Source organism: Lissotriton vulgaris, unplaced genomic scaffold (assembly GCF_964263255.1).
Source record: "Lissotriton vulgaris unplaced genomic scaffold, aLisVul1.2 SCAFFOLD_3085, whole genome shotgun sequence".
Classification (NCBI taxonomy): Eukaryota; Metazoa; Chordata; class Amphibia; order Caudata; family Salamandridae; genus Lissotriton; species Lissotriton vulgaris.
The window spans coordinates 81,721-98,963 of record NW_028241906.1 but is presented as its reverse complement, the minus strand read 5'-3'; the positions used below and the strand labels follow the sequence as shown (position 1 = coordinate 98,963).

At 45.1% G+C, this 17,243-nt stretch overlaps 1 long non-coding RNA gene across 1 annotated transcript; it reads right to left on the bottom strand.

The window, feature by feature from the left end:
• Positions 1-352: 352 nt before the first annotated feature.
• On the bottom strand, positions 353-16,928 carry LOC147669143 (uncharacterized). Its single transcript, XR_015303735.1, has 2 exons — positions 16,844-16,928; positions 353-1,761 (listed from the first exon to the last, which is right to left on the bottom strand). It is a non-coding gene; the product is annotated as an uncharacterized LOC147669143 (long non-coding RNA).
• Positions 16,929-17,243: the final 315 nt, after the last annotated feature.

Sequence of the window (17,243 nt, the reverse complement as noted above, 5' to 3'; positions counted from 1 at the left end):
TATTACTAGAAATCATTTCTGTGACCCCTCTCATTTCTCTTTTGTGAGGTCCCGTTTTGATCTAAAAGATTTTTTTATGGATGTTGCATAAAACAAACACATTTTTTTGCAAAATGTATGTAAATAGATTCTCACACCTCTCCCACATTACTAATAAAATAAAGGGAAACAGCATTTAAACAACCTATTCAAGAATTCTATCAGGGGTCACCTGAGAGGCTGGAGCCCTGGGCCAGTGCCCACTCTGCCCATGCCTTTAATCGTCTCTGCTGACAATAAATCCTGGACAGGGCATTGCAAACAAGCGAACCAAAGCCATTTTCTGGACATGTACATAATCCACTAAGAAAAGTACATTTTCAAAGCAATCTTTATTTTCCCATATTTTGCAGCCATGGCACCTTTTTCATTTTTAAACATATTTTGACAAGCACAATGACTATGCTCTTTGGTTTTCAGATACATGTGAGGTACTTTGCAGTAGGTGCAGTCAGTCTCAGTCCGCCTCCTTGACAGAGCCTCAGGCCCTCCCAAGCCCCCAGAAGTCCCTTCATGAACCTCCGGTTGAAGAGCACTGAAGTAGTTATCGCCCCATCTACCCCCTAAAGTCACCCTTTTGCTCCTGGGATACACACATGATCATTCCCTTAGGAATCCTAACTTTACTACTCCTAAATGCCCTTTGTGAATACCGAAAGTCGTAAAGATAGGATTTTGTCTCAGATTACTTTTGTGAATCGGTTCCCCAGTCTCTGCACCAGTAGGTAAAGTGTTGGACTTAACATTCAACACCAGCCCAACAACGCTTTCCTGTTGTAAAGGAACGCGTGGTAATGACATGTTCGTTCTACTTCCAGCGTTGGAAAGGCGCCATGTGGTTCCAGCTGCCTAATCATGGCTGCTTCCCTCGCAAAGGGGATGACGGGTTGGTTACTACACCTATGGGATGAGGGAGGAGCGTATACACGGGGGAAGGGAGGGACTTCTGCTTTGATAGGAGGGAGTGTGTTAACTTCTGCGTACGGGCGTCTTCTGTGTCCCGACAGCTCTGATGGTCCTACAAGGCACTCAACAAGGTAGACTGGGGGAGAGATGGTTTCAAGAACCAGGGATCGAATCCAGGATCTTGTGGCCACAACTTTCACTGATCAAGCTATTAGCTAACTCTGTATATGGTGACGCTACTGTGGACTGATAGGTCCCTTCAGCGCAAGTCTAATATTGTGAGCTTCTGAGTGTGCACCAGTACCATGAGGTCCGCTAGCACCATTAAAGGAGTTTTGGATACATTAAGTGCATGTGCACAAGCTACGATATTCAAAAGTTTATTTTCCATTTACATTCATAGAAATATCCATCAAAATAAAATTTTTGTAAACAAATCAACTGAGGGAGTGGTCATGAGGTCATAAAATAAAAAATAAAAAAAACAACCTTAGCAGAACTTTCCATGATGGAGAAATGGTAAATGCTAAGCTGCAGTTTGAAGTTCTTTAAGGGAGCTTTACAGATGAAGGGGTCATGGGCGGAGTTATCCCAGACCTGGAGTCACATACAAGGAAGACACTGAACCAATGGAATTCAGCTGGACGGAGGGTGGTGGCTGGTCTTCAGCTCTTCCTGCTCTCAGCTTCCTGCCAGGTGGTGCCTTTACTTCTTTTTCACCTGGGCGTACACCGTCTCATTGGCGTTAGGGTAATCAGGCTGTGGTATTTGTACGTTGGTGTTGTTGAATTTGAGAACAGCATAATTAACTTCATCCTGAAAATAAAGAAACATCGTTTTGAGGATGGGTTTTGCAGGCGAACTATGCCCCCTGGAGGTGAGAGATACAATTTTTTACTTTAGAAGCATTTAAGCAAACATTTTTTCACTGCAGTCCAAATGATCATGGCAGCTGTTAGAAATGGAGTTTCTGGCTGACTATGGTATGCACCTAAGCTAGGTAGAACCCCCCAGTCTAGTCGGGGCAAGTAAGTTACACACCAAAGATAACCTGTGCTCACCCCCGGTAGCTTGGCACAGAGGAGTCAGGCTTATCCCCAGAGGCAATGTGTAAAGCGTTTCCGCAACACAATCATACAGTAACACAATGAATACAGCACAGAAGAGACTCCACACAGGACAACATAAAAATATATAGTGTACATTGTGCATACAACAGACCATAAAAATGCATCAATCATGAATAGGGTGCATAAAATGCAATTACTGAAACAGCATTCGTTATCCTGGTACTGCAAGGATCAAAAACGACCTGATTTGAATTATTGGGCATATTACGTAGCTTGTTATATCACAGCGCATGTACTTCCATATGTACCACTTGTCAACATTAAAAGCAATGCACCCTCAATGCTAGCGGTGCTAGCACGTGTTTTCCCAGGGAATGCGTAACACGTTGTCAGACTTAAAAGCACTGGGTTCCCTTTTGGCTGGGATAGCGGTTGTCCCAATAAATCCAAAGAAGAGATCTGACCGCCTTCAAGAAAGGAGAGCGCTCTTGGCAGGGACAATGTGGGGCTGTTGCAAGGTGGGATATTATGTGGTATGTCCGGGAGGCTTTGCCATGCAATGTTCCCACAATACACAGAGATAATCCTTGGATTCAAAGAGCAGTCAGGCATTACTCGAGGAACAAGTGTGAAGCATTTTACAGTACCATTATGGTGCATGAGTAATTCAGACTACTCTAAAGAAATCCAACACCAATTTATTAAATAGGGTGTATTTTAATCAAAAATATAGACACCAATAACCAAAGCTGTGGGTTTTTGAAGCATTTAAAAATAAATGTAATACAGCTGTCAAACTGGTCCCATTTAAAAGAATGGGGTAAAACACAGGTAACACTTGGACGCTTTCAGTGTGAGTTCAAACGAAACCTCTTGTGGATAAGGTCTTGTGCGTCCCTACACCAAGTCTCAACAGCCAGTAATTTGTGCCCATGGAGTCTGGGTGAAGAGGTGTTCTGGCTGTCCATGGTACTGAATGGATCCGCAGGAGCTGTCAAACGTGCAGCACTTGACAAATCCACACTTGGATGGAGTAGAGGCCTTTGGGGTTTTTGGACCCGGGTTCAACAGGCGGGTTTCTTCTACATTGCTTTGCGGCTCCGGGTGCAGAGGTAGCTGGCAGCTGTCTGTCACCAGGGCAGGTCTCGCCAAAGATGCTTTACCTCACACTCGACGTCTCCAACTTCAGGATGCAGGAACACAGTGGGGGGGGGGGGGGGGTCATTGACAGTGTCGGTCGCGTTTGTAGTGAGTTGCTCTCGGGCTGGAGATGTCGCTCAAGGGGCCAGTCACCTGACTGGTCATAACCTAGTCTTGGCTGTAGCAAATGTAGTACATGGTTACTTTGGCGGCTGGAGGGCGACAGGAGTGGAGTAGCAACTTGAAACTAGGAGGAAACTTGGCTACCACCCCAGACTTGCAAGACACCACTTATCTTTGGACTCACTCTCGACAGGCCCAGCAGGTTGCAATTCTTGTCATGCAGCATGTCGATTCTTCTTCAGGTTGCAGTCAACTGGTTCTACCAGTCAGGGGAGCTTGCTTTGGATTTCTGGTATCCACTGGAGTTCCCCTTGCTGGGAGAAGTGAGCTTTTGTCATGGACACTCGTTGAACACACAGTTCCAGAAAGTGGTTTCTTCAGGGCACTTAAGTGTCCTCAGTTTGCCCTGAGGCAGAGTCCAAAGTCTTGTTTTCAGTGACGGCATCTTCTTTGTGCCTCTTCCCAGATTCAAAGTCAGAACTGAGGCGATGGGGTCAGGGGAGCCCCTTAAATCTAGTTTAGGGGGCCTTAAGGGTGTAAGGTACAGTGGCCAATGGGCTACTGGCTCTATGGCTACCCCACCCCTGCAGCGGCCACATCCTGTGGTTGTATGACACTGTGCAACCCAGAATACTCTATTTCAGGGTCTTCCAAAATGGCAGAACCCTTCCTTGGCTACAGAGACCCCCTAGCCACTCTAAAGCATGGGTAACCTATGGGACGTATACACCTCCTTAATAACTAATTTTCCTACCGGTCATGCCGGACAGTGCAGGAAGGGATTTGTCCTCGAATGGGGGACAAGTACATCGGCGCATCAAATGTGTTGAAGCCTTTGAGGTTCCATGCCTTGATTGCTGTAAAGACTAGTCCTCCTGGGAGGGAGGAGGTGTGGCCAGTCCTTAATCTCCATCCTAGTGAAGTGCTAGCACATCCCACCAGGAGGGCAGGATATTGTCTTGGTGGCAAACAGTTCAAGATCTCCTCAAGACAATGGAGCACTAAACCTTAGGAATCCTAGGTGGGAACCCACTCAGGGGGCCACCTAAGTGCATGCTAGTTCACCCTCGACATGTGAATTGTGTTGGGAGTGAAAAAGCATGGGGTTTGACACCAAACATGACACAATTCTGTTGTTCTATAATGAAGCTGGCTATCTCGAGTGTGCCTGGTAGCCAGCTCATATTACCTTATGGAGGGCCTGTTACTACCAGTAAAACTTGCTTTACAGGGTTACTGTAAAGATGCATATCACCCAAAGATGCTTATCTTCACCATTAATATAAAGCACCCTGCCTCCTGGGCTATAGGAGGCCTACCTCAGTGGTAGCTTGCTTAAGCAGTAACAGGGACACTGCAGCACCTGGTATGTGTGGGTCTTTCTTTAGCAAACAGGTTGCTCTTGCAGGCTGACCTGGCGGACCTGCAGACACACTTTTATTTGGGTCACACAGGGTGGCACAAACAGTGCTGCAGCCCTAGTGACCCATTTACTACCCTAGCCAAGGGTTCCACTGGTAACATATACTAAAGACATATAAGGGAGCAAATTGCTGTACCAATTGGGTGTACCAAACTCACATTACTTTTAGGGGAAAGGGCAATGGGGCCTGGTTAGGAGGTCCCAGTGCCCTATCATAGTCCAAATTCATCATCCAGCATTTCTAATGGGGGCAAAAAGTGGGGAGGCATCTGCAAAGAATTCCAGTTTCCAACCTGAAGTCAGGCATTGTCGGCAGGCTCGTCACGGTCCAGAGATGCAGCCAGCTTCGACGGGGGCTTCATGGCCATTGTGGTAGCCTGGGACACCCGTGCCGGGTTGATGGCGGTGTCTTCTTCTCTGTCGGCCTGGCTCGGTAGGAATACAGGACGCAGACATCGGGCCAGTGCAGGGTCACATGACAGAGAAGTCTCACTCCGTCCTGATGGATGCCACCCAGGATCTCCTAGGCAACACGGGGGAGGAGAATCCCTGCTCGCCGACTTCCCTTGAGAATGCGGTGCCATTACACAGACAAAGTGGGAGTTTTTGGGCAGTGGCGAGTGCTGCTCTTAACTGGGAGGTTTCAGGGCCCACACAGCAGGCGATGCACTGTGGGCAGCATGTCCTGTGGCCAAAAGAAGGCTGGCCACAACACAGTGGCAAGTTGGGTTGCAGGGAGCGCCTTTTGTGAGCTGGCGACACTGGAGTTGTGAATGTAGCCTCTACGGGCATGTAGAGAATTTGGCTTCTGGGGGCACTGAGGCAAGGAGTGCCTCACTCCGCTACAGGTTGGGGAGGGCAAGCATGGTCGGAACACAGGCAGTGCAAAGGCAGAGTGGAGTACCTCCGGGCAGGCAAGCTCCTCTTAGTGACAAAGTCTCTCCCAAAGTGAACTAAAAACATGGGGTCCGAGCCCCTGTACTTATACTCCAAAATGTCTTTGTTCAAGAGGTCACTTCAAAAGAACCCTTTTATGTGTGCAAACACCCCCTTTCAGCCCCAGCCCTAGTTCCGGACATCAGTAAGAGGTAAATCAGACCTTTATGTGAGGGCAGTAAACAGCCTCACTCTCTCCTAGCACTGTAAGTCTCCTAGCACTGTAAGTCTTTCACCATGCAGATGCATCAAGCCCCTCCTGTGTGATGGCTGTTGGAAAGTTTGCACATAGTGTAGCTGTCACTCTGCCCTAGACGTGATTGGAACCATACTGAAAAGCACATAGTGTTGCATGCACAGAGAAATGCCCTCTTTTTAAAGGTGGCATTTCTTAAATAGTAATGTAAAATCCACCTACAACAGTAAGCAGGATTTATCACTACCATTTGCAAAATACCACACATGGCAATGTTACTTCTTTCAGACCAGGAATTACAACTTAAACATATATAAGGGAATGCCCAATGCTCGCCTTTCAGATGAGTAGGCCTCACAGTAGTGAGAAACAAAATAGGCTGTTTGTCACTATCAAGACATGCCACACAGTAAAGGAATATATCCTACCCTTTATCCACACAGCACCCTGTCCATAGTGCTACCTAGGGCCTACCTCAGAAGTGACATATATGTAGAAAATCAGGAGTCTAAGGCTTGGTAGGTAGTTGTAAATGGCAAGTCAATGTAGCAGTAAACTCTGCATGCAGGCTCTGTGGGGCAGGCCTGAGACAGTGTTGAAAAGCTACTTCTGTGGGTGGTACAGTCAGTGCTGCAGGCTCACTAGCTGCATTTAATTAACATGCATTGGGTATATAGGATATCACGGTACAAGGGACTTGCATGTAAATCAAATATGCCAAACAGGTGTAAACCAATCATACCATGTTTTAGGGTGAGAGTTTATGCACTTTACCACTGGTTAGCAGTACAGTCAACAAAAAGAGTGTCAGAAAAATAGGAGGAAGTAGGCAAATGGTTTGGGTATAAGCCAGCAAAAAGAGCCAGGTCAAGCAGCAGCCATAAGATGAGTCCCCTATGTCCAGGGCCCGATGGTGCCATCCAGGCATGGGACACACTAAAAATAAGATAAAAAAAAATAAACAGTGCTCTACCTCTCAACCAGCAGAGGCCTGTTCCTCAAGCACCCGAACCATGGGCAAGCTGGATGAGGGCTCTGTAACTTATCGAGGCTTATACAGCGACATCCAGCCATCAAGGAGAGACCCTAAAACTGTCCCGCCACCTCATAGGCTGACCCGTCATTGGAGTAATGTATTACTGAATTAGTTCATTGAAGACGGGACCTTCCACACCAATACTGAAACTCTTTAACTAGGGGGAGCAGATACAGTCTTCTGGCTGTGTGCATTACATTTGCCTCCTCTGCAAACCCAAGATATGACTGTTTGCATTTATTTGATAATATCTCTTCTGCAGAAGGTAGTATCTGGCTTGGGCTGGTCTTTCTTCTACGAGGTTGGAAAGTGAAAATCTCCCAAACCTCGACGCAAAATCACCACCAGCCACACATGGACAGACATCAGTGCTGGAGGAGTGGAGGAACAGAGGGAAGAAGACAGGTGGGAGGGAACTCTTCCAGCCCACCTCAATGGCGACCTTCCACCCTCTTCCCAACACAGTGTTTGATGGATGAAAGACAATCCTTCCTCAAACTATGGTACCAGTTTGCCCCGAAAGCATGAGATGGGCTGGACGGGTGAGTATTTTAAGAGTGCTACGGTCCAAAGAGGATCAAGAAGGATTCTGAACGTGGGGCTGGAGATACCCCATGTAGAAGGCATATTTATTGCGGTGATATTCTGTTTGGTAACAATTACTGATATAAACCTCTCATGGCTTCATTCTCTGGCTCAAACATTTGAGGCCGTATTCTCTGGTACAACAATGTGATGGGTGGCTTCTAACCTGGTTCATTTCTGTAGTGTCAATACTGTTGCGTTCATATTCTCTACACACCGGTGCCTTCATCGTATTACTTTGAACAATAATGTCAAAACCATATTTTGATGGCTTTGTTATCTAGCACAACAGTGTGCTGTCTTACACTTTGTATGTATATATTCATTCATAATTACTTTATTGCGACTATTACAGTCATAAAAGCACATGTGAATTAATAGCGAGCAACAGTGCATTTCCCATAGCAGTGTACAATAAACTCTCGTGGTGACATAGGCAGAGGTAAAGATGCATAAACTTCACTAGTTATTTAAAAGCAAAGACCATTTTAGATAAGAACTAGTTATAAAAATATAATGTAAAATAAAAACTTTATGAAGATTATTAGACATATCATATAATTCTTTAAAATGCTCCAGAGTACGTGCAACTGATTTGGACGGTCGCAGTGCCTTCGTTTCAGCCACATAGCTTGGAGAAATTTAGAGATTACAACCACATACACTGGATCTATATCAGATTTTAAGATCCTATAGAATACAAAGTAATCACTAATACCCAAGTTTCTGCACAAGTGAATAACTCATTTAGACCTAGCCTGTTTATATACCGGGCAGAAGAACAGTACGTGGATTTCTGTTTCCTCCGCCACTCGGCATCCAGGGCAAAGATAACAGGCCTGGTCTGACCACTTATTAGTTGTTGCAAAAAGTGGAAGGGGAGAAACAACCTCCTTGTTAATGCGGGCTGTATTAAATCTAGGACCTGTTCAAATTGATAATGTGACTTAAAGTCCAAAACCCATGCGTCAGGCTCGCAGCTCTAGTCGCCTGGATTAAACTAGTCAGATTAAAATCTCTTAATTCTTTAGCTAAGGTTTTTTTTGAGGTAGCTAAACAGGACTCCTCCGACCCATAGGTGCTCCCTACTAATAGCACAGAGCGAATCCCTCACAAATTGACGGCCACAGTATGCTGCCCACGGCCCCCGGTGACAATAGTAGTGCCTTGAGTTCCTCCCTATAGTGTCTCAGCTCGAGTGTACTCAGTAGCCGTCGCCAATAGACCAACGGTCTGCTCGAGATTAAGTCCACCATTGGGAGGATACCGAGATCCATCTTAAGGGGTACCAAGGGAGAATTTGTTGGCAAGGCCATAATGCGTCTAAAAACTTATTTTCAGTGAGGGACAGTGCTTTTGTTGAGCTGTGGTCCCAAAGGTCAGCCCCATTGAGAGAGGCCAAGCGTGCTTGTACTTTATAAATTTCTAGGAGTGGGCTTATCGCCTTCGAAGAACAACCCTTCTGGACTTTCAATAATCCCCCTATTGACTGGGTGAGCTTCTAGTTAGCCTTATCAATTTGAGGCCCCCAGCCCATTTTGTCATTCAGGGTTAGGCCCAAATATTCAAAGATATGGACTCGCTCAAGCGCGATATGGTCAGTTATTGGGTGTGGGTAGGTAGTCGGTTTGGCATTGAAGACCATGGGCCTCATTTATGAAAAGTGATGCATCGCTGCGTGAAAACAGCGATGCATCACTTTTCATTGCGCACTCCTTGCGACATTCCTGATGCGTCATATTTAATGTATGACGCATTATGGTGCAAGGAGTTACAGATACGTCAGTATTTCTGACGTATCTGTAAGCGTGAAAGTGACGCATTGCTGGAGTGTGTCACAAAAGTGACGCAACTCCAGCAATGTGTCCTTTCACATGGGGCAAGCCCCATGTGAAAGGGCCTGCGTCAGTCTTAAGCCTGCTGTGAGGCAGGCGTAAGAAATTGACGCATTTGTGTCCTAGAAGTGGCGCAGTGAAATCTCATAGATTTCACTGCGTCACTTCTACAACCCTTTCTTGCGTCAATGCGCCCCTCTTGCATACATTATACCTGGTGCAGGTATAATGTGGCGCAGGGGTTTACAAAGTGACGCATCTTCTTAGATGCGTCACTTTGTAAATATGGCACAACCAGGCGCATTTTTCATCACAAAAAGTGACGCACCGGCGGCGTAAAAGTGACGCATGGGCTTATAAATGTGGCCCCATGTATTTTGTTTTGTTAATGTTGACTAAAAGTTTCCTCCTTTTACAAATCTGGGTGAATTCCCTTAAGAGGAGCAGGGTATCATACGCAAACATCAATGCAGGAAATTTGTGAGATGATATTTTCGGGGAATCCAAATCCTTCACGGCGAGTAGATCTCCAATTAAGCTGTTTAGGAAAAGTGAAAAGAGGGTTGGCGCGAGCAAACAGCCCTGCCTCACCCCCTTGTCAACAGGGAAGGGGGCTGTCAATCAAGCACCTTTGCCATATCTAACTCTGGCATACGTACCCTCGTGGAGGCATTTGATTTGAAAACAGAGATAGGGTGGTACCCCCATGGCCAGAAGAATACTCCATAACTGGTCACGGTCAACCATGTCAAACGCAGGTTTCAAATCCACGAAGGTAAGATAAAGACTCCCACCTTCCAAAATCACGTGCTTCCAGTGAATCAACTGCAACCTAAACAGATGATCGACAGTTAAGACCTTTGCTCTAAAGCCAGCTTGTAGCAGGGTTAATATGTCACGGACTTCCATCCACTCCTGTAATCTCCCTAGTAATACCCTACCATAATGTTTTTGGGAAACGTCAATAAGGCTATAATTAGAAGGTTCAATCGGAGATCCGTTTTAATAAATTGGAACAATTTTAGCGCCAGCCCACGTACGCGGTGCTGGAAGGCCATACAAGATTGCATTGAACAATAATGATAGATATGGAGCCCAGACTACCTGTTCACTTTTAAACAAATCACCCGGGGTTCTATCCAATCCTGGGGCTTTGTTGAATTGCAGCTTAGCTAAAGCAGATGTCACCTCTCCCAAAGTACATGGGGTGCTTTACATAAAATTTCAAAATTAAAATTGCACTCTGGGATTTTATTAGAACTTATGTCAGCGTGAGAACTGGAATACAATTCCTTGAAATATGAATGCCAGGCATTCTCATCGATGTTTGGATCTAGATTGGTTCTACCTTCCGCTTTCCCGGAGTGAACCAAATTCCAAAAGCTTATACTATCTTTTTGATCCAAAGCCTTCTTGATCTCCTGCCATCTGTCTAATTCCCACTCAGGCTTCGCATTCACAATTATTTTCTTGTAGGCCGCCCTAGCTTCCCTAATACGAAAGCTACCGGCCCCTTTTAGTGCAGTCAACAAGACTAGTTTCGCTTCCATACAAGCTTTCGAATACCAAGATATATTATATTTGATAGGACCACTAATAAAAAAAAGTCAGCCACAACCAGAGCCATTTCTTGGTGTATTTTACCCAGATCACTATCAAAACCAGGGTTGGTTGCATTTGCCGCAGCAAGACTAGCTCTCTCTAGCAGAGGTATGATGCCAGCATACAATTTTGGGATTGTTTCCACCGATTGATTTATCTTGGACCATCTAATCCATCTACCTCCCTCTACAACAACCAAGTTGTTTTGGTACGGCTCCTCAGGGTCTCTACCTGAGCCCCCCCCACTGAAAATCCAATCCCATAATGTATGTATATATAGAAAACAAGGGTACCCCAGTAGTACAACCAGGGGTGCTATACGTAGTTGAGAAGAACAATGGTCTAGGTGAGGCCAAACAGGTCCTCGTGTAGCAAGGCTACTATTAATTAAAGTATAGCTTTCATCTAGGTTAGTGGTTGAACAAGAGAACCAGCAACATTGGAAAAACAATGTAAGAGACACAAGGTAGCAAGGGTGACATCACATTTATTAATATCATAAGCAGAGTGTCATCCGACGTTAAGGAGCTAGTCCTGGTGCTCACACAAAATGTGAAGGTGCCTGAAGTGATAAGCGATGGTGACCTAAAATTTACATCGCAATGACAATATATTACAAAACTCAGCAAGTATTAAGTTGTGTTAATGGCGCCGTAGATTCTGGCTCCGTAAGTGCCCCACTATTGGTTCCCGAGTCCTCGCCTCTACTTTTTAATCATGACGAAGTAGAGAGAGCAATTTTGGAGACCTCAACAAATAAGGCCCCAGGACCGGATGGAGTACCTGCGGACCTTTATAGACACTCTCCTAAACTTTGGGCCAAGGTCTTAACAAACGTTTTTAATGCTTCCAATGCCAATATTTTTCCTGCCACATGGGCCACCTCTATTATTTTACCGCTTTTCAAAAAGGGGCAGCGAGGGCACCCTGCTTGTTATAGACCCATTTCCCTGTTAGACTCCGCAGTCAAAATATTGGGCAGAGTCTTACTGTTTAAACTAAGGGAAAATATAGAGAGCTGTGGGGTCTTGTCAAACCTACAATATGGGTTTTAGTGAAGAGAGAGGTACTTTGGACCAGTGTTCGAACCTTCACCTTTTAATCTCTAAATATACGGTAGCGAAAGAGGGGTCCTTATTTCTGGCCTTTATGGACCTCTCCTCAGCCTTCGACCTGGTGAATAGGGCCAAATTGTGGCCAATTCTTCTGGAGATTGGTATTGACCCCTCACTTGTTAGCTTCTTGGCGTCCCTTCACCAGGAGTTGTTTGTAATGGTCAGGGTTACTAAAGAGGGTAGGTGTACGAGCTATTTTAAAGCAGAGCGGAGAGTGAGGCAGGGCTGTATTGTGGCCCCCCTCATTTTTACCATCTATATTAACGGATTGGGAAATCACTTAGATGCACCAGGGGTGGACGTACCGCATGTAGGAGATGCAATAATACCGGCTCTCCTATACGCGGACGACGCAGTTTTATTGGCTCGCACCGGGGTGGGCAACAAAAATTGTTGGATCTATTTGGTGTTTTTATGGATCCGTTGGATCTGAAGATTAATGCAAAAAAAAAACACTCAATGGTGATCGGTCAATACCGAAACAAGCACAAATCTAAAACCTTTTTGTGCAAGGGTGAGGTGGTTTCTAGGGTTCCTGTATTTTCCTATTTATGGGTTCTCTTCGACGAGAAGGGCACGTGGGGCCCTCAAATCAAGCTCAAGAAAACCTCTATGGAAAGATCTACATCAGCTCTTATGGGCTTCTCAAAACGGTTGGGGATCAGGCCTATGGAGGCCCTTTTAAAAGTATATAACACAAAATGCATCCCAATTGCTACATATGGCTCATCTTTATGGGGCTAAGTATCTCAGGAAAAGATTCAATTAGTAGAAAATAGGTTCCTGAGATACCTTTTGGCAGTTCCACAGTCTACCCCTACCTTTTCAACTCACTCAGGGGTAGGTTTGGAATATGTCACAGATAAGTTGAAAATAGCCCCATTAATATTCAGGGTAAAAACATGGCTCAAGCAAGAAATAACTCTGAACCATGCTATTTTGAGTGATGTCGCAGCATTGGATTACGCTAAAACGGAACCCTGGTTGGAATACCAGAGAAAAACATTTGAATGGTTAGGACGCCCGGAGATTTATTTAACCCCATCTTGTATTAGAAAGGGGGATGTTAACTGGATTAAGTTGCATTTTCCAGAAAGGACTAGATTGGCTCGTGAGGAGCAGGAATTATTGAAACCGACAGTAAGATTGCATTACACGTTATTAATTTCTCCGTCACTTGAGCCATACCTAAAAATTGTGACCAAACCCTTTCATAGCGTTTTATTGACGAAATTCAGATTTAACCTGATAAATTATTCCCTGGGTACTTATCAATCATGGGGTAAACCAGAATGTTGCCCACCCTGTAACTGCGACAAAAAATTTAGGCACAAGACGCAATGCATTTTATTATGTTTTGTGGGTTTTATTCAGAAATAAGGAAAAAAATACCTGCAACCAATTCTGAGAGAAGCTGGCTTTATCCAAGTCAGACCTGCTCTCACTCACCTCCAGATGTTGAGCAGCACCGCAACATTTTTTATGTGGCTAGTTTTTTAGTGGCAGCAATTAGAATCAAAACGAAGAATTTGCCGTTAAATGTATCGACCTGACTGATTTTTATAAACTACTCAGATTTTACCTGATTAACTGCATTTTACTTGTTTTAAAGGGGTTTGCACTGAGTTTGTAAATATATGAATCGCTCAATTACCTGTATGTATGTAATTTTTTATGTCTTTTATGATTTTAATTAATCGAATAAAGTGTATTTGACTGACTGACTGACTGTGTTAATGGAGTTTTGGTTGCAAGAGGTCCACGGCGTTTTGATATCCTTAGTTGGAGATCATCATCAGGACAAGAATGTATGAGCCGATGGGATCTGGCTGAGTAAAACTTAAAGCGCCGATCGTCGATGATTCAGTATGCAGGAAGGAGCGATGGAATTTCGTGGAGGTAGACAACAGCGTTGGCGATGTGTGGGCTGAAGGCCAGTGAGGGCGCAAATTAGCCGTGGGGTAGAAGGTAAATTGTGTGAAGCTGATGGAGCTAGTGGTATGCGTGGGTGAGTCAGCGCAGCAGGAACTAATCTGGGGAGTGTGATGCAAAAAGCAAACATTTAATGTGGAGAGCGTCGGCCTACGTCGATGAATCCTGATAACTTTATGCTCCCGCAGTTTTGTAATATGTTGTCATTGCGATGTAAATTGTAAATCACCATCACTTATCACAGTGACATGTGTCCCTGATCCAATCCAGCTGAAGAGGTTCAGCCATTCTAGGGGTTAATTGTGGGTTTGAGTTATTGGATAAGTCAGGAGAGGACATCCTGGTGGGACTAGAGTGTCAATGGCTCACCGTTCGATCGCGGGCGGCAGGTTAGCCCAGCACCTTGTGACTCTCGGCAATAGCTCGATTAATCTTACTGATGGCCCGAGCACCCAGACACCTCTCCGGAGGTAGCTGTGCTCTTTACAATTGCTGGTATTTCATTTCACTTCATTTCAATGTGGTGTTTTGTGGATGTTACATTGGTGTTCCCGTACAACCAGCCATGGGTTTGTTGTTGCAACACTTTATCCACAAACATTCGTACACAGAAATTTGTCCCAAAATCTCACTACTGGATAAATGAGGAGAAATATTTTAATTTCTCCAGGTTTTTCCTACTTTGAATGTGGGTTGCTTCTCCAGGACTAAAACTATTTCTTACAAAATGCTCACATCTTTGCTCTGTTGTGCAAGGGAGTGTGTGTTGGTGCATGACAGCTGAAAGTGTGTCAGTGCAGGGAGAGAGGAAACTAGCATCATATCCTGGTAGATAAACACTCTTCTCCCATTCATATAACTATAGTTGTGTCAATGAGTTGTGAAACATTTTGTAACTTGGCCCTGATACCTTGAAACCTATCCTGAGAGCCCACATGAGTGACCAGGAGTGTTTTTTACAGCACCAAGAACTGATTAGGAATTAGGGTGCCATTTAGAGTTTGACAGGTGGGTTACTCCATCACAATGTTATGGATATCCTGTCTGCCTTATTACATGGATATGATAGATTGGATAGAATATCATTCACTTACAACAAAGAGGGCAGGATATTAATCATCTTGTGATGCGTTAACCCATCCGCAATCTTAAAATAAGCCTTAGTCGTATTTCTGCCTCCAGGTGACCGGGCCGAGGTTCTGAGGGTTCTTGTAGAAGGGTGCTCCCTCATTGTACAAGATATCCAGGTTTGTCTCACTCAGAGCTTTTTTGCTACAAAGAAGACAGCTTCATTGGGACCCGCTCTAGTGAATGCATCTGGTCTAGCGAAGCCCGGGCCAGGTTCGGCTTCCAGCCTTGCACTTCTGGGTGATTTCAAGACCCATAAAACTGACAGGGTCTGAACGCAAAGCCTTTCCTTGGGATGGAGTGGAGACGGAATCCTGCTTTACCCCTTTATGAGGCTTTGACTCAAGCAGCAAACTCAAGACTTCAGAGGGAGTTCAAGGAGGATGCTTCTGACTTGGAGGAACCCTCATCCCTTTCAACTTGGAGCTCATGAAAACTAGGCTAAAAGGAAAAACTTTAACCTGTGTTACCCACTGTCCTACCTCATGTAATTTCTGCATCATGTGTGAACTAAAATTGTACCTATAACCCAGTCAACCGCAAATTGTGACTTTTAATTACTGGTTTTTGTTTTCTTGCTGTTTCTCGCATCAAAAAAGGAACACAAATCATATTTATATCGAATTGAAATAGTTTTGGTGTTTTTTTGCTTTTTAAAGTCATCTTGATTTTTCTATTTGGGCTGGGGAATGCTATTGTGTTGGATTCCAGCATTTAAAATTGTTTAATGCTGCTTGAGCTAAACATGCAGGCTGGGCGGGACTGGCAGTAGCGGGCACCGGGCAATCCCCCTGGTGTGCCGCATGGGTGGGGGGCGGTTTTGGGCCCCTAGGGGCCGTTTTTGTTACAGGGCCGTTTTTGCAGCAATTGGCCATGTAACAAAATTGGCCAAAAACCGGCCCTGGCAAAGAGCTCGGCCGCACCCACAAACCCCGGGGGTGGGAGTGGGGGGCCGGCCGAGCAGTTTGTCAGGGCCGGTTTTGGTTCCCAGTCCGGCCCTGCATGCAGGGACAGATTTACTTACATTTCATGCAACACGCGACAGCAAGCAAAGTTGCTGCACTGCATTACGTGAAAGGGAAACAGCCAGATATGTCCAATTTCTACTACAATTGGGACATTTCTGCTCTCTCCTAGCACAGGATCTCTGTGTGCAACTTAGTGACATAGTCCAAGAGTGTCCGTGGTACAGGTAGGATTGTTTTTGTGTGTTAGTGCACCTTTCTGCACAAAAGCAATCCTTTAGAAGCATATTCCTCTGTTTATGTGTGCAGCACACATAGGAAGAGGAAGTAATAAGGAAAAATAAAGATATTTCTCCTCGTTATGCTTGCTTTAGGGAAATGTAGATTGCAGACTCATTACCAGGTTTACTAGTTTCAGTAAATCTTGGAATGCATCAAAATCCATGGGTGGATGCACGGGAACGCCCAGACTCCACCCAGGGAACGCATCCCTGATACAGAGTAACACAAGCGAGAGCCACACACTGCCTTGCATGGCTTTGAACATAAAGTGGCCGTGGCGTAAGTGACGCAAATCCAATGCAAAACCTTAGTAAATCTGCCCACATTTCTTTGTGGAACTACCGGCTGTTTGTAACATTATTACCGGTGGTGGGTCAGAGATCCTCATATACTTGTGTTGTGAACTAACCGGATTGTGTTTCCTTGATTAGTAGGAGGAACTCCTTCCTACATGCAATGTCTGACAATCCCCCTGTAACATCAGGCATGTGCATACCTTTCTACATACCATCACTGCACCATTCACCTACCTGCTTGGGAGTGTCCTTCATCTGCAGTACATTCGGGTCTCCTGCATTAGGCAAAAGGAAAACAGAGTGAGAAATTGTACAAGGGATATTGTGATTTATAAAGCTGAAGAGCACATTCACCTCTGAAGAGTACATGAGAGAACTGGGGACATTAGCATCATAATTAGTGTGAGTGATGTTAACCTGAATCATGTAGGGACACACAGACATCTCAGGGTGAACAACAGCTGTTGTTGCAAAGCCATGACCCTAGAAGAGTAATACAGACAGCCATGACCCTGGCAGAGTGATGAAGACAGCCATGGCCCTGGCAGAGTGATGCAGGCAGCCATGACCCTGGCAGAGTGATGCAGGCAGCCATGACCCTGGCAGAGTGATGCATACAGCCATGACCCTGGCA